This window comes from Cricetulus griseus (assembly GCF_003668045.3).
Source record: "Cricetulus griseus strain 17A/GY chromosome 1 unlocalized genomic scaffold, alternate assembly CriGri-PICRH-1.0 chr1_0, whole genome shotgun sequence".
NCBI classification, from domain to species: Eukaryota; Metazoa; Chordata; class Mammalia; order Rodentia; family Cricetidae; genus Cricetulus; species Cricetulus griseus.
Genome location: NW_023276806.1, coordinates 68,172,308 through 68,198,129, shown reverse-complemented (window position 1 = coordinate 68,198,129; position 25,822 = coordinate 68,172,308). Strand labels below are relative to the sequence as shown.

General features: G+C 38.2%; 1 protein-coding gene across 5 annotated transcripts in view; it reads left to right on the top strand.

Moving 5' to 3' along the window:
- Lrba (LPS responsive beige-like anchor protein) overlaps nt 1–25,822 on the top strand; it is a 561,457-nt gene that overhangs the window by 1,513 nt on the left and 534,122 nt on the right. The window lies entirely within an intron of this gene.

The following is a 25,822-nucleotide window of genomic DNA, read 5'->3' as shown; positions in this document are numbered from 1 at the left end:
TTTAACATTTTAAATAAGTGACTTTTTTTTGGACTTGGGAGCTAATATAAGTCCCCATAAGTTATCTTTTGCTATAGTTCTAAACACAAAATTCATGTTCATAGTGTTATTAAGAGGCTAACATTGCAAAGCAATATTTTTAATTTTAGCTAGTTTTAGAAAGAACTAGCAAAGGTTAAATTTTGGAGTGAATTTTGGGTTATACTTAAAGTAATCTTGTGATAATCCAATGCAGGTTTGAAATAGGCCTGAGGCAACCATAGTATGAGCTTTATGTTTTTGTATATTTGTGTGTATCGGTAAAACACCCTTCGTCATTGGAAGTTGCTGATTATACTGTGGTAGGCTATGACTGTTATTTTAAGTGGATCTGAGATACTTTTTCTTTCCTCCCCTCTACTCTTAGAAATTACCTTTAGTGGAGGCTTTTTATACTTTTTAGCTCCCTGTAGATTATCAACTAAAAAGAATCAAAATGGAATCTGGCTTTGAAATAATTTCCTCTCTTTGACTCAACTAGTGTTAGAAGATCATATGTGGTACCAAATATGAATGTGTAATAGTTGTAGTAACTGTTTAGCAGTCATTCTTTTCCTCTATGTGTTCATGGTTAGACTTGTTTTACTCCAGTCAATTATTTCCTTCATTAGGCCTTTAACTAGTAGTCATGTGCAATTCAGATTCTAGAATGACAAAATAGGTAGGTGGAATTCACTTACTTTTGAAGCACAAAAACTTTAAACCATATTTTATTTCTCTATTGGATTATTGTATTGTCACTTTAGATATAAATACTGGCAGACACATTCATACATGCATCTTGAAACTATATATTATGGAAATGAGCAAATATATGTAACACTGAATAGTACAGTGAACTCTGGTTTCCATCATGCAGCTTCAACATTTTGGGGATCTTTTGTGTGTTTGGAACTTTCAACAGTGAGTTTTCAGATAAAACATGAATCCATCTATCCATTACCTTAAAAAACTTGAGGGTTTTTTTTTTTTTTTTTGGTTTCTTTTTCTGAATTTAATGTACTGTGGATGGGAAACAGAAATCTGGTAGTGATATAGTCCATACTTAGTTGTTTTTGTATGTGAAAACAGTACATTCTTTGGCGGGAAGATTGAAACTCCTCTATTCTTTATAGTGTGCTGTGTTGGGGTGGATGATCAAACAGGTATCACTTTCATTTTTAGCATTAAAGACAGTTTAAATTCTATATTAGTAGTTTGCTGAAGGGTAGGCCTGATAAAGACTTTAAGGTTAGGTCACTCATAATTGCATGTTTCTAGTGTAGTCAGTGGCAGGGTAGAAAGATGGAAAGTCTGTCCCATGGCTCTTCCTCTTCTCCAGCATTCCTTCTTTGAGTAGCATGGGGAGAGTGGCTGAGAGGAGTAGATGGCAGTTCCTTGTCTTTATACTCCTTTAGAGTAGTTTTATGATTAAAATATGGGATCTAAGGAAATTATGGGAACTAAAGCATTGGTAGCCCAGCTAGTTCATCTCATCGTTACTTTTGCTGTGCCTAATCCTAGTGGATATAGTGTGAGTTGTAATTCTATTCCAAGGAGGAACCATTTATTCTGGGCTAGGTGCTGGGCCAGGTAGCTTTATTATTGAAGTCTTTTCTGAATCACTCTTCTAATACATATGTGTCATTTCAAAGATGAGGAAACCGAGCTTCTTAGGCTTAGTCTTTTCAGGAATATATATGTCACATGAATTGGTGTGGAGTTGTTTTCATATCTAAGCAGCTTTTTTTGTACCTTAGGTATTGCCTTCCTCAAGGAGACAGCAATCATTCATCTTGATAAATATTCATGGCTAAACCTTCACCAATGGGTATTACTCCTTTTTGTCTAACTTTCAAAAAGCTTTCTACAATATTGCTTTAAAAAGACCTTAAAACTGGACATAATTGTTTTAGTTCTTCAAATAATTGGTTTCTCATTCAGTCTATGCAGAAAGTTGATTATTAACTTTTTTCTTTTCTTTCCTTTTCTTAAATTCATATGTATGTGTTTGTCTGTGTGTGCTGGTGTGTGTATGTATGTGTGTAGGCTAGAGGTTGATGTTTGGTGTCATCCTCAATTGCTTCTCCATTTTATTTATTTATTTAAAATATTTTATTTATTATTATTATTGTGTGTGTGTGTAAGTGTAGGTGAGCATGGTATGACATGGGTATGGAGGTCAGAGGGCAGATTTTGGGTGTTGGTTTTCTCCTTCCACCTTGGTGAGGCAGAATTTCTTTTCTTGTTTGTGTTGCTTTGTGTACTATGGGTTAGTAGACCCTTGACTTTGGTTTTGTTTTGTTTTTTGAGACAGGGTTTCTCTGTAGCTCTGGCTGTCCTAGAACTCACTCTGTAGACTAGGCTCACCTTGAACTCACAGAGATCCATTTGCCTGAGCCTCCTGAGTGCTGGGATTAAAGGTGTGCACCACCACTGCTGGGCCAAGACTCTTTATAGATGAAGGCTCACAGTGCTTACACTGCTGTAATTTCCTGACATATATATATATATATATATATATATATATATATATATATATGTCTCATGTTCTGTTGCTTGCTTCCAACTTTTCACAATTTTGGAAGTTTTAATTAAATGTATTGTTAAGAAAAACACTAGGGGGCTGGAGGGATGTCTCAGTGGTTAGGAGCACTGGCTCCTCTCCCAGAAAATCTAGGTTCAATTCTCAGCACCCATATGACAGCCCACATAGGGGTTGCCTTAGATCTGAGACAGTTCCTCCTCCTCTGTGACTCCAACTCCAAGAGATCCGAAACCCTCATACAGACATACATGCAGGCAGAACAGTGATACACATAAAATAAACATGAATGAATGAATGAATGAATGAATGAATGAATAAAAAAATAAATAAAAGAAGTTAGTTACCAGGCATAGTGGTGATGGTGGGTGAAAGGAAGGTCACGAACACTGGAATAAAGACTAACAGATATTTATTTTGGGAGCACTCACACAACGATGGTAAATAACCGCCCAGGTCTCTGCCCCAGGAGGCACAGGGTCTGTGATGCAGGATGCTCAAACCACAACCCAAGAGAGAGACAGAGTGAGGCTCCTCCTCTTCCTTATGTCGGGTCATGTCGGCACACTGAAGCCACACCCTAAGGCCATTTCCTCAAGTCTATTGGTGGAACTTGCCACTACATAGTGGTACACACCTATAATCCCAGCATGCAGGAGGCAGAAGCAGGAGGATTCCAACAAGTTTTTGCCCCATCTGGTCTACATAGAAAGTTTCAAGTCAGCCTGCTCTACATAGAGAGATCCAGACCAGGTCGGAATACATAATGAGGACCTCTCTTAAAAAAAGAAAAGAAAGGAAAAAGGAAGAAGGGAAGGAAGAAAGAAAGAAAAAGTTCAGATTAGAGGTGATGTCTTTATCAGCAATGTGTTTGCCATGCAAGCGTAAAAATCAGACTTCAGACTTCAGTCCCCAACACCAGCATGGAAGACATGTACCTGTAACCCCAGTGCTAGGAAGGTGGAGGCACAAGGAATTCCCGCTGGTCCATCAGTTCCAAGTTCAGTGACAGATCTGTTGAAAAAGCCTGGAGGCAGAGGCAGGTGGATCTCCAAATCTCAGAGAGTTCTAGGACAGCCAGAGCTGCACAGAGAAACCGTGTTTGAACAAAACAAAACAAACAACAATAAAAAGAATAGTGTTTCTCTCAGGCTGCTGACAAATGTTTTCATGATATCTTTATTTATTTATTTATTTATTTATTTTTCAGATAGGATCTTGTATTAGGGTTCTCTAGAGTAACAGAAATTATAGAATGAATCTTTTTATATATATAAAGGAGATTTATTGGAATGATTGTGGTCCAACCAGTCCAACAATGGCTACCTATAAATGGAAGGTCCAAGAATCCACTTGTTGATTAGTTCATGAAGCTAGATTTCTTAGCTGTCTTCAGTAAACTCCAGAATCCTGAAGAAGTAGGCTCTGATGCTATTGAAGGAATGGAACTGCTGTCGAGGTGAGAGCAAGCAGGCAAAGAGCAAAGCTTCCTTCTTCCATGTCCTTTATATGCTTCTAGCAGAAGATGTGGCCCAGATTACAGTTGGGTTTTTCTAATTCAAGAAGTCTGAATTAAAGGTGTGTCCTCCTGCCTCAAATATCTGGATTAGAAGTAGATCTTTCCACTTCAAATTAAGCAACCCCCCCCCCCCACAGGTATACCCTTCATTTTTGGGTTTTAGTTAATTCGAAATGTAGTCAAGTTGACACCTTTCACCCCTATTTTTGGGTTTTCTAGACAGGGGCTCTCTATGTAGTCCTGACTGTACTGGAACTCTTTTTTTTTTTTTTTTTTTTTTTTTTCTTTTTTTTGATACAGGGTTTCTCTGTGGCTTTGGAGGCCATCCTGGCTGGTCTCAAACTCACAGAGATTCGTCTGCCTCTGCCTCCCGAGTGCTGGGATTAAAGGTGTGCGCCACCAACGCCCGGCTGGAACTCATTCTATAGAACAGGTTGGCCTCAAACTCACAGAGATCTACTTGCTTCTGCTGGGGTTAAAAATATATGCTATCATGTCCAGTAGATTTCTGTCACCCCCCCCCATTTATTTATTGAGACAGATCCTCCCTATGTAATATATAGCAATGCTGAGCTAGAACTTTCTGTGTAGACTAGGCTAGTTTTGAATTTGAGATCCTCCTACTTCATCTTCCTGAGTACTAGGATTACAAGTATATAATAACAGCTCTATGCACAGCCTATAATATTTAATTTAAATTTTACAGCTTGAGAAATGGAATATGATTTTTATTATCTACTGTTTAGCAATTGGCATGCATTTTCAACAATAGAGGAACTAGGTATTAAATAAATGTTTTTATTGACTGTACAGAATACCCTTTGTGGACTTAGTAGGCAGCAGCTATTCTATTCTAGCTGATTATTGTTTTGCAGTAATGTGAACTCAATGGTTTTGTGCATCTTTAATTTTTGGAGGAAAAAATTAGGAATTTAGATTAAAAAAACTTTAAAAATAGAAATTATAATGTTCAAAATTTTATATGGAATATATAAATCCATAGTTGGTTATATAGTTGGACTATATAAGTGCATAATGTGTGTGTGTATGTGTATGGTGTGTGTGTCTGTACACAGGTGTGTGTGTGTATGTGTGTGTGGTGTATGTGTCTGTACACAGGTGCATATGCTCCTGAGCACACTCGTCGGGAGGATCTTGGGTATCCTGCTCTATTACCTTCAGCCTTATTCATTCGAGACAGGGTCTCTCACTCAATCTAGGACTAGGACTTTTCAATCTCTTATATGAACTTTACTATACTCATCCAGTGGGTTTTTATTGTCACGATAGTCTGTAGACTACTTCCTATATAGTACCTGTAACCACACATTTAAGGATTAAGAGTAATCGACTCTATAAACATTCTTGTTAATGATCTTTTTGTAATTGGTATTAGTGATAGAAGATTCAACTGTTGGTGGGCATGGTGTTGTATGCCTTTAATCCCACCACTGGAGAGACAGAGGCAAGCAGATTTCTGAGTTCTAGGATAGTCCAGTTTACTAAGAAAGTTCCAGGCAGTCACGGTTACACAGAGAAAACCTGTCTTAATAAACCAGCTTCTCCCCGCCAAAAAAGGAAAACTCAACTGCTTTAAGCATAATAAAAGGATTTATGGAATTATTTATCTGGAGTCCAAAGGTAGGGCAAGATTTCAAGTAGCAGCTTCATTTTGTTTCTGTTTTACTTTTCCTGATTTTAGCTTCAGTCTGGTATATTCCTCTCAAGTTTTTGTATGGTTGGTTACCAGATAGGGTGCTGGGACAATTGGTGTCATTATTCATATCTTTTGGCAGAGTGTCTGTCCTGAACTAATTGGACCATTGACCAGTGAAATGGGCTGATGAGCTTAAGCTGTTCTTTTAAGTCAATTTATAGAACTTTCCAACCAATATCTCAAGACATTATTATTATTATTATTTTTTCTAGACAGGGTTTCTCTGTAACTTTGGAGCCTGTCTTGGCACTCACTTTGTAGAACAGGCTGGCCTCGAACTCACAGAGATCTGCTTGCCTCTGCCTTCTGAGTGCTGGGATTAAAGGCGTGCGCCACCACCACCTGGCTGACTTAAAATTTTTAATTAGCCTGTGATCAATTTTGAGTTAACTTATGTAGGATGTGATTTTTTTTTTTTTGTATGTGGTTATCTGATTGTCTCATTGCTATTTGTTGAAAAGCTATTCTTAGTATTTTCTGTCTTCTTGCCTTTGCTGAAACTCAGTTGACTGTAAGTGTAAATACCTGTCTTGACTTTTTGTTTTGGTTTTTTCGAGACAGGGTTTCTCTGTGGCTTTGGAGGCTGTCCTGGAACTAGCTCTTATAGACCAGGCTGGTCTCGAACTCACAGAGATTCTCCTGCCTCTGCCTCCCGAGTGCTGGGATTAAAGGCGTGTGCCACCACCGCCCGGCTGACTTTTTGTTTTCATTAAAAATTTTGTGTGTCTGTATGTGTGCATGTGCATGCAGGTGCACGTATGTATACTTGTATTTGTATGCATGGAGGTCAGAAATTGAGGGTTGCATATCTTCTTCAACTGTTGTCCAACTTGTGATGTTCTTTTTTTCAGACACCAGATTTTTTTAAAATTAAAATTTAATTTTATTATTTGCACCCCTCCCCCATTTTGCTTCCATCCAGCTCTTTCCATCCATGCTTAACCCCCTTGTTCCATTTCAAATTAATGGTCTCTTATTCTTTGTTATTGTGACATATATATGTATATGAGCAAATGTGTGTATGTGAACACACACATATATTAATATATATACATATATACACATATACATATATACATACATACATACATACATACATACATATGCAACCTGCTGAGTCTGTTTAGTGTTGCTTATATATGTATATTTTTGGTGAGGAGGCTGACTTGTTGGAATTGATAAACATTTAGGGTGCTTGTCTCTGGGGAAGAAAAAGTCTCTCAGCAGGTCTTTTTCTGGGGATGGGACACCAAGCGATTTCCCCATCCATGTTGGCTTGTCTGCTGGTGCTGTCATTGTTTAGGTCTTGTTTAAACAGCCATGCTGTTGCCATTTCTTGGGGCTTCCCTGTCATACCTAGAAGACTCATGTTGTAGCCGATATACTGGTCTTCTGCCTCTTAGACTCTTTCCACTACCTCTTGTGCAATGTTCCCTGAGCCTTAGGTGCAAGGGTTGTGTTGTTGTAAATGCATCAGTTGGGGTTAGACACCCCACAGTTGGTTGTTATCTGCATTTTGATTAGTTGCATCTTTCTGTAGTGGTTCCTATCTGCTGAGAAAAGTGACTTCTTTGATGAGGATGCAAGTTACACTTATCTGTGGTCACCTTATTTTTGAAAAATGGTTTTACTGAATCCATTTGGCAAGACTACAAGCAACCTGACAAGCAAGTTCTAGGGATCCTTCTTTCTTGACCTTCTCAGAATGAGATTACAGGTGTGGTATTTATTTATTTCCTTTAGGCAGGGTCTCACTATATAGTCCTGGATGACCTGGAGCTTGATATGTAGGCCAGTCTGGCTTTGGACTAAGAGAGATAGATCCTCTTGACTCTATCTCAGGAATGCTGGGATTAAGATGTACACTATCATACCTGGTACTGATGGGCTTTTTAAAGTGGGTGTTAGGGATGATACTCAATTTGACATGTTTGTGGGACTAGCATTTTGCTGATGGAGCTATCTCCCTTGCTCACTGCGTTTTACATTTCGATGTTATAGAGCTGTATATGAAATCCAGGGTTTTGTGTGTGCAGATGTGCTGATAAGCATGGACTGTACCACTGAGCTACATCCCTAGTTTATTTATTTTCCATTGATCTGTATGTCTTTTACATTATCCTCAAATTTTGTTGATTACTGTAGCTTTATATTAAGCTTTGAAATAGTGAATGTGACCCTCCTACTATGTTCATCTTTTTCAAGATTATTTTGATTATTCCAGGTTCTTTGTATTTACAAGTGAATTGTAGGTTCAGGTTATTAGATTTTGTGAAAAAGCAAGCAGGAATTTAATTCTTTTTTGAGACAGGGTCTTTCTCCACAGAGCCCTGGCTGTTCCAGAACTCACTATATAGACAGAGGCTGGCATCAAACTCAGAGAAATCTATCTACCCCACCTCCTGAGTGGTGGGACTAAAGGTGTGTACCACTATGCCTGTCTAGCAAACAGGGATTTTGATAGGGATTGGTGAATCTGTAGATCACTTTAGGGAATATTGGCTCAGTCCATGAACATAGAGCATTCTCCATTAACTTAGTTCTTTCAGTTAGTGATTTTTTTTTTTTTTGGGCATGAGTATATTGTGTTGTGAGCGTGTATGTATGTACGTTCACATGGATGTATGGAGTCTGGATCTTGACATGGGGAGTCTTTTTGTTCTTTTCCTCATTCATTGAGGTAGGATCTCACTCAGAACCAGAGCTCCCCTATTGGCTAGGCAGGGTTTTTCTGTAAGTTTGGAGACTGTCCTGGAACTCTGTTTGAAGATCAGGCTGGCCTTGAACTCACAGAGATCCGCCTGCCTCTGCCTCCTGAGGGCTGGAATTAAAGGTGTGCTCCACCAAAGCCCAGCTATTGGCTAGTCTTAACTTGCCAGCTTGCTACAGAGTTCTTGTCTTTGCCTTCTAAGTCTGGGAGAGTTGAAATTACAGGTGGGTGGTCCCATCTTCTTGGCCATTATATGGATCTCAGCCAGCAGTTTATTCATTGAACCTTCTCCTAACTATTTTAGCAATTTTCAGTTGTCTTTCTTTTTGAATTTGTAATCCTCCCGTTTAAGCCTCCTGAACATTGGGGTTATAGATACCACCATGCCCTGTTTGTAGATATTTTTATGCATTTAGATTTCTGTAAGAAGAATAAATGGTTCAGAGAGTATGAACATTTTGTGACTTATGAGTAGATTTAGATGGATTGCTAATGTTGATAAAAGTGAAATGGTGAGTTGGTGAAATTTTAAACTTTAATTTTCTAGATGTAATTGTTTGATAGTTTAGGCATTATAAGTATGCAATCTTATTCTTACTTGAATTGTTTCATTTCAAATTGAGAAATAGTTTGGTAATTAAAAATAGTTTTTTTTAAAAGGTAAGTAAGTAAGCATTTTATTTCTTTTACTGACTTGGATGACTATTACAATGTATTTGTCTTATAAAATAAAATATCTTTTTAGATATATGTTTTATTTTGGTCTGTCTCATATAGTTTAGTCTGGCCTGAAACTTGCTGTATTTTTTGTATGTTTGAAATAAAAGTGCTTAAATACAGTTTTTTTTCTTTATAATATATAGAATAGTGTTTTTCAACCTTCCTAATGTTGTGACCCTTTAATATAGTTCCTCCTGTTGTGATGACCCTGCCGATAAAATTATTTTTGTTGCTATTTCATAACCGTAATTTTGTTACTGTTATGGATTACATTATTGTAAATATCTGTTTTTCAATGATCTCAGGTGACCTTTGTGAAAAGGTCATTTGACCACAAAGGGGTTATGACCCTCAGGTTGAGAATCACTGATGTAGAGGAACCATAAATTATTTTGCTTTGTCCCTCTAGAAATGTTCATAATGCTTAGCACTTAGAAAGTATTTGCTAAAAGCTGGGTGTAGTGGCATACCTCTTAGAACCCTTTTGCTTAGGAGGCTGAGTTCTGGAGGTTGTTTGAGCCTAGAAATTGGAGCCAGCCTGGACAACATTTAAAAAAAAAAAACTTTGGTTAAATGTAAATATCTTAATTTTTTATTAAATAAACTGTAAGTATTACAAAGTCTAGTTTTTATTATTTTCTATACAAAAGCTATGTCATGTAAATAAAGGTGTATTTTGTTTGTTCTTTTATATTTCATTTGAAAGATATTTGCCAGACAACTTGCCCTTCTTTCCTGTCCTTCTCTGTCCCCATCCCTACTTATCTCCTCTCTTATCGCCCATTTGTTTCTTCTTTCATATGTAATCCAGGCTTTTCTGGCTAGGCAAGCAGTGTACCACTAAGTTATGACCTTAATTTCTATTTCTTTTAAAAGCAGGCTCTTCAGGCTGTTTTACAGAGTGAGTGCCAGGATAGGCTCCAAAGCTACACAGAGAAACCCTGTCTGGAAAAAATTGGCACTAGCATTATGGGCTTGCATCATTATGTAGCTCACCTGTGTTTTTGTATGTCTGTGTATGTAGTGTGTGTGTGTGAGAGAGTTTTTGTGTGCTTATGCACATGGATGCTGGAAGTTGACATTGGCTGCCTTCCTCAGTTGCCTTCTACCTTATTTTATGTTTTGAAACAGAGTCTGTCACTGAACCTGGAGGTCACTGATTCAACTGGCCTGGTTAGCCAGTAAGCCTTAGGGATCTCATGTCTCTATGCCCCTTTGCACTGGGATTATATATAGTCCATGTCGTTTTTCGTTTTTGCCTAGGTACTGAGAAGCCTAACTTATCCTTGTTATTCAAGTACTTTATTAGGTGTGTTTGTTTATATATATATTTATATATATTTTTTATATATATTTATTTTATATATATATATTTTAAAAATATATATATATTTGTGTATATGTGTGTTTTGTGTAGGTGTACAAATATGTTTGTTCACTTGCCTGTTTCTGAGAGTGTGGAGGCTGATATTGATGTCGGGTATGTTTTTCTATGGCTTTCCACCTTATTTTTTGAGACAAGGTCTCTTACCGAACCTGGAACTTGATGTTTCAACCAGATGGGCTGGCCAGCATACTTGGTATCTATCTGTCTTTCCCTTCTGCCTCCAGTGCTGGGGTTATAGGTATACACCAATGCACCCAGCTTTTACATAGTTCTGGGGATTCGAACTCAGATCCTTATGCTTTCACAAGAACTTGAGCAACCAGTCTCACAGATATGGTTGTTATCATACAACTCTGAGTTATCTCAGTATCCTTTTTTGGATCTAAAAGAGTAATTTCATGAATTTTCTTTCTTTAAAAATTGCTTTAGGGGGCTGGAGAGATGGCTTAGTGGTTAAGAGTACTGCCTGCTCTTCCAAAGGTCCTGAGTTCAATTCCCAGCAACCACATGGTGGCTTACAACCATCTGTAATGAAGTCTGGTGCCCTCTTCTGGCCTGCAGGCAAACATGCAGGCAGAACACTGTATGCATGATAAATAAACCAAAAAAATTGCTTTAGATTTATTTATTTATGTGTATGAATGTTTTGTCTCCAAGTATGCTTGTGTACCACCTACATGCTTGGTATATGTGGAGGTCAGGAGAGAGTCTTTTATCATCTGCAACTGGTGTTAGGGATAGTTGGGAGCCATGTGGTTTCTGGGACTTGAACCTAGGTCCTCTGCAAGAGAACAAGTGCTTTAAACTGCTGAGCCATCTCTGTAGCCCCTCATGAATTTGTTTTAAAAAAAGTTTCATAACCTGCTTTTATGTTTTATTTTGTTTTTGGTGGGGTTTGGAATTGAACCCAGGGCCTCTTATATACTAGGCAAGTAAGTACTTCATCGCTGATCTATATCTCCAGCCCTTTTTGTTTCTGTTTTGATATAGAGTCTTCCTAAGTTTCCCAGACTGATTCTCATGCCTCAACCTCTATCTTCAAAGTAGCACCTCCAAAATAGCTGGTATTACAGGTGTGTACCACATGAGAACCTGCTGATAAAGTAATTTTTCCCCCTTTACATTATTATTCTTTCATTGGCTCTCAAAAAATAGGGTGGATCCTGAGTGTCTTGGTTACTGTTCTATTGCTTCGAAAAGTTACCATAACAAGGCAACTCTTATAAAGAGAAGCCTTTAACTGGGGACTTGCTTACGGTTTCAGCAGATTAGTCCATGATCATTGAAAGCAAAAGTATTGGCTCAGGACCCCCAAGGCCAAGTTCTCAACACAAAGGAGATTTGCCCCAGAGGCACAAAGGATAGGGAATAAAAGACAAACACAGGAGGTAGACGTTGAAGAAAAAAGGGAAGGGAACAAGGGAAAGGGGGTAGGGATATTTTTCCTGTGGTGGGAGTGGGGCAACAAAGGACTGTCCTCTGGATAGAGGACAGATGTGGCATTTAGGAAAATGGCAGTTTAGAAAGGTAAAATGGGAAACCCCATGTTAGGATGAGGTGCATAATTTTAAATTGTCATGTTAATTAGGTGAGCCAAAAGAGGCTTTTGATTGCTGGTTTTAATATTTCCATAGCTGGACCTTGGGAGTCAGCCTCAAGAGGAGAAAATGCCCAAATAAGGGAATAGACCATGGTGGCTAGCTTCAGCAAGGCAAAGGGAATGGGAGAGAAGGTCAAGACCTGTTAGAGCCATGCTTGCCAGTCCCAGGCTGGCTAGAGTCCCTTCAATCATGGCAGGAAGCAGACAGACGTGGTGCTGGTGCAGTAGCTGAGAGCTTTACATCCTAATCTACAGGCAGCAGGGAGAGACAGTGACACTGGGCCTGGTTTGGGCTTTTGAAACCTCAAAGCCCACCCCCAGTGTCACACCTCCTCCAACAAGGTCACACCTCTTAATCCTTTCCAAGCAGTTCATCAACTGGGGACCACCACACTCAGAAACTTGAATGTTGACTTCTGATGTTCTGGATTTAAAACTGTGACTAAATACAAACAAGTTGTAGCAGGGTAGAGGTAAATTGGATGACAGATACTTAAATAGGTAGATAGTGAGCTCTAGAGTTTAGGATGACTGTAGTTCATAATAATTTATTATATATTTTATTAAGAACTTGAGGAAGACTTTGAAAAAATGATAAATAGCTAGGCATGGTGCTACATGCCTTTAATCCTAACATCTGGGAGGCAGAGACAGGTGAATCTCTGTGAATTTGAGGCCAGCTTGGTCTATATAGCAAGGTTTAGAACAGCCAAAGCTACATAGACCTTGTATAAAAGTAAGCAAAAAACAAACAAATGAACAAACCAACCAAAAAGGTGAATACTTGAGATGGAAATGTTTTAAACTATGTTTTGGTACTTGCAATTTGTATATTCATATTGAATTGTCATATTGTACCCCATAAGTATGTAGTTATCAGTTCTGTCAGTTAAAAATTACATGTTAAAAAAGTCAAAAAGAAGAAAGAGCTAGAGTATATAAATTTTCTCTTCTTTCGTTTTTTGGCTTTGAGAATAGAGTCCAGGACTTTGAACATGCTAAGCAAGCACTCTATCATTTAACTGTGCCCAATTTCTGAGTTACTATTATTTAATTTTATAATATCTTATTTTATGTGTATGAGTGTTTTTCCTGCATGTATGTGTAGGTACCACCTGCATGTCAGATGTCGGCACAGGTCAGAAGAGTGTGTGAATCATCCAGAACTGGAATTATGAATGGTTGTAAGCCATCATATGGGTGTTGGGTCTCCTGAAAGAGCAACAAGTGACCACTGAGCCATTTCTTCAGCCACCCCCAAATTATTTTCAATTTACTTAGCTTAATAAAATATTTTAGATGGAATTTTTTGTATATGTGTACATCTTTCTTGATTCTTTCAGATTTAATTGGGTTATGTAGAATTCTGTGATTGAAATGTGCTCCTTTGAGGTAGAGCATTTCTTACTTTGCTACTTCCCATAGGAAGTTAGGTGCCAAGTGACTTCCAAGATTATGTGAGTGATACTTGTTCTGTAATTTTGTTGTCCTTGTTTCCCTTTGATATTCCCATTTAGTTCTCAGGTTTTCCTTGACCAGATGTATCTCATCAGTCTCCTGGTAATTTATGTTTTATAAAATCAGAGTTTTAGAAAGTGGTGAGGGGCTGATATTTTTTCTCTTCTTTTTTTTCATACTCCACCCCTGTGTATATTTCTATTTTTATTTATTTTTTTAAAGTTTATTTATTTACTTAGCATCTCTGTAGGCTGGCTTTGAGTTCTCTATCATTTTTTACCTTAGCCTCCCTATTGCTGGGATTAAAGGCATGTGTCAACATGTATGGGGTTTGTGTGTCTTTCTTTCTGTCTGTCTCTGTCTCTCTGTCTCTGTCTGTCTCTGTCTCTGTCTCTGTTTCTCTCTCTTTCCATGTAGCCCAGACTGGTTTCCAACTTATTTTGTAGTCAAGGATGACCTTGAACTCTTCATGATCTTCCTTCTATCTCACAATTCTGGGATTGCTTCCCTGGACTACTACACCCAGCAACTATGTTTCCTTAGAGATGAATCTATTGTTTGGAAACTAGAAAGGATGTTTTCTTGTCTAATGAGATCTTTGTTCAATGCATAGTGACTTCACTGGTGTGACATTTTTACTTATAAACTATATTGAGTCTCATAAAGCTGTGAGTATTTAAAATAATTTTACTTCTCACGAGACTGATGAGATGTTGTTTTTTTTTTCTACCAAAAGATACTTCTCTCATTAAGTAATATATATATATTAAATCCTATAATAGAGCTCTTATGTTCTTTGAGCTTTGGTACCTTGAGTAATATCTCAGAACTTAAAAAAATACATAACATTAAATCACAAATCATTTTTTAAAAGTGATGATTTAATGTTAATTTATAAAAATTAAACAAATTTACAATAATATAATCAATTTCAATGTGATGTCAGGATATAATTTTAAAAGCAAAGTAGGCACTAACTTAAAGCAGTATATTAGTGTTTAAAATGGTGAGGGAGTCCCAGAATTCAGGAGCCAGAGGCAAAGGCAGTGGCAGGAAGGTCACTCCAAGTTCAAGGCTCCTGGTTGTTCATAGAGCTCCAGGTCCAAGTCCAAGATTAGCTGGTTCCTTATAGTAACATTCTAGGCTAGCTGGGGCTATAGAAGCAAGACCTGACACAGTATTCAAAAACAAAAACGTAATACAACAAAAGAAGAAAAAAGTCATCAGTAAAGATTATATAAAGCTATTTAGGAAATGATTGTTAATATCACCAATTTTTTAGATTACTATGAAATTAATATTCAAAGGGATATTTTACAATTCCTTCACCTGTTGTTTCTGGACAACCATTTAATGTGGTGGAGAAAGGAAAGTGATTTTTGAAGTCATTAAGCAGGCATTGCTTGCATGTGTCTAAGTTTCTCTTCTCTTACTGATCTTCAAATATGGCTAAGGCTTTCCTCTGAATTTTGTTAGAAGTTGTGTATGAACTAATATCATTTCTGTATCATGCCCACATTATTCTCTTTATTTTAGATAGCTCAATCTGGTGTTGAAGTCACAGTGTAGCTGAGGAAGACCTTGAACTTCTGATCTTCCTGACTTAACTTCACAATTGCCACCACTCCCAGCTTTATTCTATTCTTTAGTAGTTCGGTAGGAGGCAATTGAAATCAAAGTTATAAACTACAGTTTAATATTCACTTTATAAATGATGAAACTGACACAAAGCTATAGTGTTCTATAGCTGTTAAGAGACACCATGACCACAACAACTGTTATAAAGGAAAGCATTTAATTGGGGCTTGCTTACACTTTAGGAGGTTTAGTCCATTGTTACCATGATGGAAAGCATGGCGGCATTCAGGCAGACATGGTGCTGGAAAGGTAGCTGAGAGTTCTACAGGATCTGCAGGTAGCAGGAAAAGAGAGCCACTGGGCCTGGCTTGTGCTTCTGAAACCACAATGAGGACCCTAAACTACACACTTCCTCCAGCAAGGCCACATCTACTGCAACAAAGCCATACCTAACCCTCTCAAGTAGTGCCACTTTCCGATGACTAAACATTCAAATGTATGAACCTATCTTCGGAGCCATTCTTACTTATTCTATAATCCCAGCTCTAAGCCACTGGGCCATTGGTGGTGTATGACAGCAGAGAACCATGAATATTGAATAGTGGCTTAGTATATCCTTTAGTTGTCTAACTTAATTCTGTAATTGAGTCTGGAAAAGTAACTGGGTTGTTTAACTTGTCTAGTGTAGTCATATTTCCTTTTGGAGTCAGTGGTTTTTACTTTTGTTTTGCTTTAAAGAACATAAAAATGTGTGTTAGGAAAAGGATTTTTTGTTTTGTTTTGTTTTGTTTTTGTTTTGAGTCAGGGTTTCTCTGTGTAACAACCTTTGCTGTCCTGGAACTAGTTCTGTAGACCAGGCTGGCTTTGAACTCACAGAGATCCACCTGCCTCTGCCTCCAGGGTGCTAACCCTAACCCCGCTTTTAATAAATAGAATAGTTAAATTGAGTGGAATCAGTAACAGTTTATTATTGTACAAGGTCCTGGACTTTTCTTTTTTGTTATGGTTAGGATTTAGTTTGGGGCCTGGAGAGATGGGCTAGTGGTTAAGAGCACTGGCTGTTCTTCCAGAGGACTTTTGATTCTTAGCACCCACATTTCAGCTCATAACTGTCTGTAGCTCAAATTCCAGGGGACCTGACATCTTCTTCTTGTCTCCAAGGCACAAATGCAGGTAGAACACCCACCCAAATTAAAAAAGAAAAAGATTTAGTTGCTTAGTTTCCAATATTGAAATGACCTTGTATATTGATCATATAAGTCTGGAATATATATGTAAAGCATTTGCCTAGCATGTTTGAGGCCCTGAGTTTGATTGCTAGCACCATAGAAAACAAAAGAAAAAAAAAAAACCCTTTTATTTTTATAAGTTCCTATGTTGACCATGTTGGTGTTTTTTTTTTTTTTTTTTTTTTTTTTAAGAAGACAATGCCTAGTGTCAACTTTATAGGTCTCCATAATTCAAATGCCCTTTCCTTGATGTTAATTTACTTCTATGATAGATCTACTCAATAAAGTCACACCTATTCTAACTTTTGGGGCAATATTGTTCTTACAGGTTAGGGTATGAATTTAATCAGGATTTAGTATTTAAATGTTCAGGTAAGTAATTTAAGAAGAATAAACTATGAAAAGGATTTTTAAAGTAGAATGTTTATATTTTTGATTATAATTTTTTGTGTTTTAATAATTTGATACTACTTCCCTTCATGAAACAAGTAAATGGTGTTTCCCTGATGGCATCTCTCTGTCTCTTCACAGAATTCTCTCACTGTCCAGTAGCCCCATCTGTACTTCCTGCCTGGCTATTGACCAATCTGTGTTTAATTCATCAACCAATAAGAGAAACATATATTAGTTTCAGTAGGACATCCCCCATCATTGATCAGGCTGATTTCGAACTCAGAGAGATTCACCCTCCTCTGCCTCTGGAGTGCTGAATTGAAGGCATGTGCCACCACATCTGGAAAGGCCCAGTTCCTTAATATAACATATAAATAATTTGTATATTGGTTTGTGTCTTGACATTTTGTGTTATCAGTCTTAATGATACTGAATTTTGGTGGATGGATCAGTTTCTGAAAGACTTTCTCTGCCTATTCTTGGGAGTGTTTTTCTTCATTTTTTTGTGATTTATTTATTTGAGACAGAGACTCATTATATAACCCAGGCAGTTCTGGAAGACACTCATGGTGAGCTTCCTGCCTCATCCTCCCCAATGCTAACATTATAGGAATCGACCATCATCGTTTGCTCCTGCTTTGTGAAATTAAACAAAAATTATGAGTTTATGGGCTCAGAGCAAGGTTTTCAACCTTCCTTTAATATAGTTCCTCATGTTGTGAGAATCACTGCTTAGAGGGTAACTCCGTTGTTCTTATGGCTCCTGGTTCAATCACTAGTCTAAAACAAACAAAAAACTTATGGGTTCATGTTCTGTGGTTTTAATTTATGAATATAGTTTGAGGTGTGTATTCAAAGTGAGTTCTTCCTGTCTGGATTGGTGTTTGCTCTCTTGTGCTCCAGTCTCTTACCACCTTGAACGGAAGTTTCAGTTTGAGTGTTTCTAGACTGCACAGGTGGATTCTGCCCCCAAATTGGCCTGGGAGCGAATGCACCAAATGCTTCTCATGCCAGGTCTGCTGATACTTTTCTCTCTCTAGTTCACCCACTGAGTTTGCCCTTCAGATGGCTTCCTTCGCCACCTTTGTGTCCTTCCCTTTCTCATCACCCTACTTCTAAACCACTGAGTTTGGTAGCTGTGCCAGAGAAGGTGCTGTCTTTAGTGTTCTCCCAAGTCTCATTATCATTTTGTTCCTTTAGTTCAATCATGCTGGCTTTTGTCTGAAATTTGGCATTTTTGGATTATGAGCCATGAACATCTATCATATTGCCAGAGATCAGTCTGACTTCTTCTCATAGGTCTTTATATTCAATTCTTTCCTTCCCTTTGTTATAGTTTCTGTTCAGATGTTCTTTATTAAAGAATATTTTATTACTACCAAAACAGTTCCCTTCTTGTCACGCTATCTCTTGTGTCCTGCTGTATTTTTCTTTGGGACTCCACCATGTATTTTATTTGCCAAGTCCTCTACGTTAGAACACAAGCTCCTTGTAGACTCCTAGAATAGTATTTGACCATATTATGTGCTCAGTAAGTACATGTTGGATGAGTAAGTGTGCTAAGTGCTCTAAATATTCACTCTTATCTCCTTTCACCTATAGTTTATCACCTCCTCCTCATCCCCTCTTGTAGTGCTGGAACTTAAACCCAGGACTTCAGTGTGCCACACAAGTGCTTTGCTAGAATATTGCACTCCCAGCCTTAGTTTATTTATTTTTTTCTTCATAGTAACTTTTGGGAAGTAATGTGTGTGTGTATATGTGTTTTAAGATAGTAGTATCTCACTGTATAGCTCTGGATGGCCTAGAACTTGCTATATAGGTCAGGCTGGCTTTGAACTCACAGAGATCTGCCTACTTCTGGTGTTATTAAAGTTGTGTACTACCACGTAGAAACAATGATTTTATCACTGCTCTTCCTTGCTTCCTTCCTTCCTTCCTTCCTTCCTTCCTTCTTTCTTTCTTTCTTTCTTTCTTTCTTTTTTAATATAGGGTCTCATGTAGCCCAGGCTGGGTTGAAATTCCTTTCTCACCTCCCATGTACTGGGATTATAGGCATGTGCCATTATGTACAAGCTTGACTGCTGGTTACATTTTAAAGGCGACAAATAGGCTTACATAGTTAATTGACTTATCTAGTATCATAGAAGTTCTCTTCTGGCAGTTTAACTCCAGACTTTTGTAACTAGATTCTTAATATTTTCTATATTGCTTTTGGAGTTTTTCCATGTTGTTGCTTATATTAGTTTTTTCTTTTTGTTGAGTAATATTCTATTTTATGAATTTACTATGATTTGAGTATCTACTTACCATGTAGTTTCTATTGATCATTGTAGATAAAGCTGCATATAGACCTTTGTGTGTACATGTTTTCATTTCTCATGGGTAAATGTCTGAGGGAGTACTTTCTGGCTTATGTGGTAAGTGTATGTTTAATTTGATAAGAAATTTGATATGCCACTGTCATATTTTTCCAGAATGACTGTGGCATGTTGCATTCCTACCAGTAAGGTCTGAGAGTTGTAGTCATTATTGATTCTTGCCTGCAGTTGGTATTGTCAGCACTTTTAATTTAAGTCATTCTAGTAAGTTTGTAGAGGTGTTTCAATATTTTCCTCCTACTCTGCCTTCTCTGTCTGTCTTTCTGTGCTTTCTGTGATGGAACCTAGGGCCTTGCACATACTGGTAAGCATCATATTACCAGCTTGCTCCTCCCTCCCTCTCTCCTTCCCTCCCTCCCTCCCTCTCTCCAAGAAAACACATTTAGTATACTGCAAAGAGAACATCAGTCATGGCAGGAATATTAGAAGAACCACCTTTTCTGTCTGTTTCTGTGTTCGCGCATGCGCAGGGTGTGTGTGTGTGTGTGTGTGTGTGTGTGTGTGTGTGTGTGTGTATGAACATCTATGTGTATATGAGTATGTCTAAAGACCAAAAGACAACCTTGAGCATTGTTACTCAGGTGCTGTCCACCTTGTTTTGAGACAGGGGCTCTCACTGGCCTGAAGCTCAGTAATTATGCTAGTAATTATGGAGCTGAGGATGATCTCAAATTTCTTATCTGCCTGTGTCCCCCATTCATCTCTCTCTCTCTCACTTTGACTTGCTTTCTTTCTTAAGGTCTCATGTTTCCCAGCCTAACCTTGAACTTGCCATGGAGCTGAGGCTGACCTCAAATTTCTTATCCTTCTGCTTGTACATTCAAGATCACAGCTGTATATCACCACACGTGGTTTATTTGTTGCTGGTGATCAAACATACAGCTTAGTACATCTATGTAATGATAACTCCGCCAGCCGCCTGGGTTTTGCTGCCGCTTAGGGCCCCCAAATAATAGAGTCTTATATTAGTTACAATGCTGCTGGCCAATGACTAGGATTTCTTATTTGCTAGCTCAGTTTTAATTATCAACCATAACTACTAATCTATATATTTTTATAAATACTTATCTTGCCGAGGACATTGGCCTTATGAGTCCTCTCTTCCTGGGATCACATGGCGAGGACCTTCCTTTCCTACATTTCCCAGAATCCTCCTTCTCTCCTAGTCCCGCCTAACTTGCTCTCTATTGGCCAACAGTGCTTTATTTATCAACCAATAATCAAACATATACAGAAGGACCTCCCCCATCACATCTAGCAATCTACTGAGTTTTGCTGTTTTATCTCCTCAAATGACTTTGGGTTTAAAATTGTTGCTGGTGGCATAAGACATAAGGTTTGACCTTGCATGTTTGAGATATGAACCATAATCTGTGATGCTGATTTGGGTTTGACAGTATGGTTAATTTTTAACAAGATGAGTGAACCTATCCATTGGGTGCTTTTATCCCATCTTGTGACATAAGATGTAACATATCATAACTGGATGTGGACATGTAGAAGACTACAGATAGATCCAAGCCTATCGCCATATACAAAACTTAAGTCAAAATGGATCAAAGACCTCAACATAAATGCAGCCACACTGAACCTATTAGAAAACAAAGTGGGAAATACCCTTGAAGTAATTGGTACCGGAGACTGCTTCCTGAACATTACACCAGTAGCACAGACACTGAGATCAATAATTGATAAATGGGACCTCCTGGGACAGCCACTTTGGAAATCAGTATGGCGACTCCTCAAGAAAATGGGAATCAGTCTACCACAAGATCCAGTAATTCTACTCTTAGGCATATACCCAAAAGAAGCACATTCATACAACAAGGACATCTGTTCAACGATGTTCATAGCAGCATTATTTGTAATAGCTAGAAACTGGAAGCTGCCTAGATGCCCCTCAACTGAAGGATGGATTGAGAAAATGTGGTACATTTACACAATGGAGTACTACTCAGTGGAAAAAAACAATGGATTCTTGAAATTTTCAGGCAAATGGATGAAACTAGAAGAAACCATTCTGAGGGCGGTAACCCAGTCGCAAAAAGACAAACATGTACTCACTCATTTGTGGATTTTAGACATAGAGCAAAGGATTACCAGCCTACAATCCACACTGCCAGAGAAGCTAGTAAACAAGGTGGACCCTAAGAGAGACATATATGGTCACCTGGAGAAGGGGAAAGGGTCAAGATCCCCTGAACAAATTGGGAGCACGGGAAGAGGGGGAAGGGAGCTAGGAGAACGAGAAGGGGAGAAGAGGAGGGATGCAGAGGAAATGAGGGAGCAGAAAGGTTGAGTTAGGAGAAGAATAGAAGATAACAAAAATGGAGATACCATAATAGAGACATTTTAGGTTTACAGAGAAATCAGGCACTAGGGAAATGTCTGGAGATCTACAAACATGATACCAGCTAACAATCTAAGCAACAGATGAGAGGCTACCTTAAATGCCTTCCCCTGATAATGAGATTGATGACTGACTTATATGCCATCTGATAGCCCTCATCCAGCAGCTGGTGGAAGTAGAAGCAGATACCCACAACTACTCACTGAACTGAATTGGAATCCAGATGCAAAGAAGGACGAGTGAAGAGCAAAGGGGTCCAGACCAGGCTGGTGAAACCCACAGAAACAGCTGACCTGAACATCAGGGAACTTTTGCTCCCCAGACTGATAGCTGGGATACCAGCATGGGACTGATCCAGACCCCAGGAACATGGGTTTCAGTGGGGAAACCTCGGAAATCTACAGGACCTCCTGTAGTTGTTCAGTACTTATTCCTATCACAGGTGTGGACTTTGGGAACCCATTCCACATAGAGGAATACTCCCTGAGCCAAGACACACGGGGGTGGGCCTAGGCCCTATCCCAAAGGATATGATAAACTCTGATGACACCCTATGGAAGGCCTCACCATCCAGGGGAAGCAGAAAGGATATGTGATAGGTAGAGTTTTAGTTGGGTGGTTGTGGTAGGGGAGGACGGGAGGGACAAGGGAACTGGGATTGTCATGTAAAACAATCTTGTTTCTAATTCAAATGAAAAAAAATCTGCAAAAAAAGATGTACCTTATCTTTAGTGACATTGCAGGCATTCACACAGTTTCTGTTTTTAATTTTTAAAATTTATTTATTTATTTTACATCCTGACTGCAGTTTTCCCTCCCTCCTCTCTTCCTATTCCCTTCCCCCATCCACTCCTCCTCTGTTTCTGTTCAGAATGGGGCAGGCTTCAGTGGTATCAACAAAGCATGGCTTATCAAGTTGTGGTAAGACTAAGTGCCTCCCCTTGGATTAAGGCTAGGCAAGGCAATCCAGTATGAGGAATAGGTTCCTAAGAGCCAGCCTATGGTGATAAATTATTTATGATTTATTAAGGCTTGCCTGAGGATTCAGAAAGCAAAGTCAGCCACAAGACATAGAAGCCAGGCACACACCTTTAATCCCAGCAGCCATAAGCTAGGAGATGGTTGAGCACACCTTTAATCCTTGGACTCAGGATTAAGAGGTAGATGGATCTTTGTGATTTCAAGGCACCCAGGTCTACAGAGAAATAGCTCACAGAAAGGTGATCTCAGCACCTGGGATCATACGCCTTTAATCCCAGCCTTAGGGAGGTATATAAGACAGGAGCAAGGTGTCAGTATCAGGCATTCATTCTCCAGACACACTGAAGAGAGGCAGCAGTTTGAGGCTTGGTGAAGAGCTGGTGGATCAGCCCTTTCAGCCTGAGCTAGAGGTGAGAGCTAGTGGGTGGCTGCTCTGCTTCCCTGAATGAGATAGTGGGATCAGTAGTGGTGTGTTGTGTGTGTGTGTGTGTGTGTGTGTGTGTGTGTGTGTGTGTGTGTGTACACACGTGCGCGCGTGTGAGGCAGGGAGAGAGAGAGAGAGAGAGAGAGAGAGAGAGAGAGAGAGAGAGAGAGAGAGAACATGAAAACAAAACAGAACCATAAAATACATTAAAATTATCTAGTTCCTTTTGTGTGTATGTTTGTGTTTCTAAGGCTAGAGCCCAGAGCCTGTGCATTGTGAGATAGTCATTCAATCGAAGAACTACACCCTGGACCCAAGAAATGTTAGTGTCTAATCTACATATAGGTTTGAAAAATATTAGAAAAATAACTTTCTGGGAGGATTCAGCGGTTAAGAGCACTGACTACTTCTGTAGAAAACCTGGGTTCGATTCCCAGCACCTACATGGTATCTCAGAACTGTCTGTCTATAATTCCAGTTCTTGGTCATCTGATGTCTTCTTCTGGGTTGTGGGTACCAGACACATATGTGGTCCATGTTCAGGCAAAATATTCATACACTTAAAAGTAAGTAAAAATGTTTGAAATGCCCCCCCTTACAAAACTTTCTCATGCTGCTCTTTGTATTAGACAATGATATTAAAGTATAATCTGCTCAAGTATGGTAAATGACTGGATTTTGAATGGAGGCTATGAGTATATAGAAAACATCTTTAGTCTGTGATTTTTGAAATCTAGATGGATAGTATTTGGCTTATTAGCTGACATGTACATTTCTTTAGGTACGGACTTTGTTTGGTAGTTAAAAAATTTAGACAGAGCTGGGTGTTGTGTCTGTAACTACTTGAAGTAAATGTAAAGTAGTAGAATACCTCACTTCCTTTTTTTTTTTTTTTGAGACAGGGTCTCATGTAGCATTATATAGCTCTGACTGTCCCAGAATTCACTATGTAGACCAGGCTGGCCTTGAACTCATGGAGATTAGCCTGCCTCTGCCTTCCAAGTTCTGGGATTAAAAGTGTCTGCCACTATGTCTAACTGGAATATTTCTTTTTATAGCTTTAAAATTTTTATTTTTAATTTATTATATCATTTATTCTAATTTATCACATATATAGTCATATAATGTATATATGATTATAATATATACAATATAATGTAAGCTGTATTTGCTATATATAGTTAAAAAGTTAATACAATTGTTATGTTTAATTCTTATATGGCATATAATAATTTAAGATTATTGTATTACGTGTATTTGTGTGTGTGCATTCATGTGTGTGTACACATGCCATAGAGTGCCTGTGGAGGTCAGAGGACAGCTTTCAGGAGTTGGTTCTTGACTTCCACTGTGGGCTCCAGCCATTGACCTCAGGTTGTCAAACTTGCACAGCAAATGCTTTCACCTACTGAGCAAGTTTGCTGACCCTCTTTCATATCTTTTATCTTATTGAATTTAATTTGGCTTAGTTCTGTTTAAAGTATAGTTTTTAGATTCTAAAAGGATGACTAATAGAGTATGTTTGTTTCCATATTGTAAATAATTTAGACAAATGGCCGGTTACTGTAAAACATGTACTTTTACATTTTAAAGTACATATTGTTATAATATTTATGTTTTTGGTATAATGAACTAATGTCAAGTTTTTTTCCAGTGTAGGGTTGTAAAGAAACATTTGGCTCATTAACTGCCATTCTTTTATTCCTCATTTTCTCACCTATAACAAGATTATACAAATATACCTGTACTGAAGTTTTTTCTTTTGGTGGTAGACTGTAACCTGTAAGCCAAATAAACCCCTTCCTCCTCCAAGTTGCTTTTGATTATATCAGCAACAGAGAAACAAACTAGAATAAGCTGTTAGTTTAAAACATTAAGCTTTTTAGACTTGTTAAAATTTAATCTTTCTGAAGAATAAGATAGCTATGTATATAAATTTAAGCACTAAAGTGTTTGATACTGTTGAATAGTTTTATTTCCTCTTTTATCTGAAAACATACTGACATAAAAGGAGTGAAATATTGATACCATACAATGAATGAACCCTGAAAACATGCAAATTGAAGAAAGAAGCATATTATAAAAGGCAGCATATTTATTATGTCTGTATGAACTTCATTTATAATAAATATTCAGAATAGGCAAATCGACAGTGACAGAAAGTAGGTTGGTAGTTACTAGGGTTTGGGAGAGAGGGAAGAGTGAAAACTGCCAGTGAATTTGGGATTTGTTTTAAGGTCGATGAAAACGTTTAGAATTAATAGTGGAAGCTGGATGTGGTGGCATACACTTAATTCCAGCACTTGGGAGGCAAAGGCAGGTGGATCTCTATGATTTCGAGGCCAGTATGATCTACATTGTTCCAGGTTAGCCAAAGCTGTGTGAGACCCTGTCTTAAAAACAAACAAACCCCTCAAAAATTTAGATAATGGTGATGATTGCACACTCTTAAACATAATTAAAAAAAAAAACACCCTGAATTGCACCTATTACTAGGGTGAATTGTTTGCCACATGGATTATATTTTATGAAAACTTACAAAAATAGAAAAAAGGATGATACTTAGAGAACTGATGTAAAATAGCTCTGCTTCCCAAGTGCTGAGATTAATGTCAAGCACCACCACTTCCTGGCTAAAGGTATGTTTTATAATCTTGATATCCCTAGAAACTACCATGTATCTATCGCATAAATAGATTAAAATAATGAATAAGAGGGAGCAGTGGAAAACCATTACACTTCTTTTTAGATCAAATAAAATTGTAATTCTCCAGGTTTTGGTTTGGGGTAGAGGGCAACAGCTAAGACCTGT